This window comes from Triticum aestivum, chromosome 3B, assembly GCF_018294505.1.
Source record: "Triticum aestivum cultivar Chinese Spring chromosome 3B, IWGSC CS RefSeq v2.1, whole genome shotgun sequence".
NCBI classification, from domain to species: Eukaryota; Viridiplantae; Streptophyta; class Magnoliopsida; order Poales; family Poaceae; genus Triticum; species Triticum aestivum.
In genome coordinates this window covers 274117227-274120107 of record NC_057801.1, presented here as the reverse complement: position 1 = coordinate 274120107, position 2881 = coordinate 274117227, and the positions used below count along the sequence as shown (strand labels likewise).

The following is a 2881-nucleotide window of genomic DNA, read 5'->3' as shown; positions in this document are numbered from 1 at the left end:
TGCGTGGCAAAAATTTACATCGGCTCGGCTCATTCCCGCAACCCGCGGCGAGGCGGGCGGCGGAGGAGGAGGAGCGCGCGTAAATGTCCCTCTTGTTCTCATGCTCATACAAGTGGGGAAGGAGTCTCCCTTATAAAGAGGTCCAACTCCCTCTAAACTAGCAATGTGGGACTAAACTTTAGTTCCACCTCTTGCCTTACACGAATGGGCTGCGTGGGCCTCTAGGATTTATTAGGAATTTCTGAAACTGCTATTGGGTTAGGCCCACAATAGACAAAATTCCAGCATACTACTCCATCAATTCCTAAATATTTGTCTTTTTAATAGACATATTTTAGAGTGTAGATTCACTCATTTTGCTCCATATTCGTATGTAGTCACTTATTGAAATCTCTAGAAAAACAAATATTTAGGAACAAAGGGAATACATTGCTTTCTGCAGCTAGTGACAGTAATCTTACACCGCTTGGAACACAAACCAAAATCCCAGTGCAACCTTAGGGGCGGTGGATGGCTTACATTACATGTGTTCCGCGGTGGAATCTAGTTAGTTAGACAAAATTTACAAGGATTCTAGTATCTATAATGCCATGTGCCACAAGTTTCAGAGAATGGCAAGAGTTACACCTTATGCATTGCTCCCTCACACCTTGCACAATAATGTGGAACTAGGCTTGGAATGGGTAGCCAGTGGGTCATCTCATGGGCCAGATTGAAACCCCGTTCATCTACTCTTTCTCTTCTGAGGGCTCATTCTTCATCTTCTCTTCAGACTCCGCTGCTTCCTTCTCTATTGACGACTCCCTTGATGATTTCTGCAAGTAAACAGGCACACACCAAGTTCATGCATTGCATTTAATTTGAATATCAATCCAAATAGCAATCAGTAAAATAAAACATCAGCAAGGGTAGGATACAATTTTAGTGTTGCATTTATCCATAGGGCAGGGGAACTTCAGCGCATCGATACCTGCATTTTGTAATTCCGAATTGGACATCGAGCTGGCGTGTTTTAACTTGCTAACACAATGCTTCCCATTTCACAAAGCGAACAATTAGTCAAGAATGAGGGGATGCAATGAGGAAACGAGCGAATTCCCCTGCACCCCTCTTTTGTCAGCTTGAGTAGCACACCTTCTGCAGTTTCTAACCAACTCTTTTATTTAATTAGCTTACTCACTAACAATCTAATCAGCATGTCAATTTGCTTGGCTACCATCCACATGGCAATATGGCATATACTCACACAGACCAATGATTCCAAAATAGTTAGTACTACTGATTTTAGCAGACTACATTTAATAGTAGACATATAATGGGAGCAAGAATTGATTGAAGCATGCATGTTAGCCAAATGTGTCCAAGAGAACAGGGAGTTGATTGATTAACTAAGGGGAAATCAAAACCCATCGACTATTTTAGAGGTTGAGGGGTTGTTTACTTACCCAGGTATTATACAGCTTCCAGCCATCTATTACAACTTTTGCGATCCTCATGGTGCTGCAGCAGAGTTGTCATCATGAGAAATCACATTTCAGATACTAGACGATATCGCCGGAATTAGAACGGGTGGTCATGCCACAAGAAACAAAAGCTTTGACGCCGATTTAGCAGCCAAATTTGTGCTTACCAGCAGAGCAAGGGGTACCAATTGGCTCTCATCCAAACGCCCAGACTTTCGCCTTCCCTCGGAGATGGCCAGTCCTGAAAATCGCCGCCGCGTCCGTGTGGGTACCCGTAGCGACCCGAAGGCGAAGAGGAGGCCCCGCCATGCCCGTAGCCACCCGAGGCCGAGGAGGAGCGGGACTTGGCGCCGCCGTGACTGAAGCCGCTCCAAGCCGAGGAGGTGCAGAGGTCATACTCGGCGCGGCGGTGGTCATCGTAGAGGACGTGGTAGGCGTCGTACACCTGGCGGAAGCGGCGGGTGGCGTCAGCGCGGGTGGCGGCGTCGGCCTGGGCGTGGCGGTCGGGGTGGTGGAGGAGGGCGAGGCGGGAGAATGCGGCCTTGACCTCGGCTTTGCTGGCATCTCACCGGAGCCCCAGCGTCCTGTAGTGGTCGGCCTCGCCCATCACGGCTGCGGTAGCCAACTGGCTTTTCCTTCTCTCCAAGATCGAGACGGGGGGTTTGTGACGACGGTTCTGTCAGGGTGCGGCTTGTTGTATTTTCCAGTTTGAATTTTTTTTTTTGAACTGGAACATTGTGTTCCAAAAACCTTAACCAAGCACAGCAGACTCGCTGGCTAACAGTTCGTACACGCAACTTGGGGCTTGGTCCTTCCACCAAGTACACGCCACATTTGCTCGAAAACCCCCAGCTAGGGTATGAGCAACCTTATTACATGACCGCTTACAGTGCTTAAACTGAAAAGCATCAAGAGATGCATAACAAAGACTACGAGCTTTACGGAGCAGAACTCCAATTGACGAGAGATCATGGTCGCCAGAGTTGATGGCATTAAAAGCTGCTGGGAGTCCGACTCAAAAATCATCCGATGAATGCCCATCTCTGCCGCTGCTTCAATGGCTTGCACACACGCCGTTGCTTCCGCATGGAGTGGTGAAGCGAGATGTTCCAACTTGCCCGCGGACGCGGCAACGAACTCCCCCTGGCTCGATCTTGCAACACAGCCCCAAGCTCCCCTCCCTTGTTCAACGTAAAAAGCTGCATCAAAATTAACTTTGACATATCCTTCACTCGGTTTCGTCCATGCTACTGCTGTAGGCTGCCCACTGGCATCCTCAGCTGTCTCCGCTGCCCCACGGAAATCATTCCACAGCCTTCTGACATTGTATGCAATTACTTCACATGCCTTTACCTTCTCACCTTGATTTGCCTTGTTTCTGGTATTCCACCATTTCCAGACAACATGAGCACAAGATC

General features: G+C 48.2%; 1 pseudogene; it reads right to left on the bottom strand.

The window, feature by feature from the left end:
* Nucleotides 1–414: 414 nt before the first annotated feature.
* LOC123065349 (chaperone protein dnaJ 72-like) lies at nt 415–2070 on the bottom strand (annotated as a pseudogene).
* Nucleotides 2071–2881: the final 811 nt, after the last annotated feature.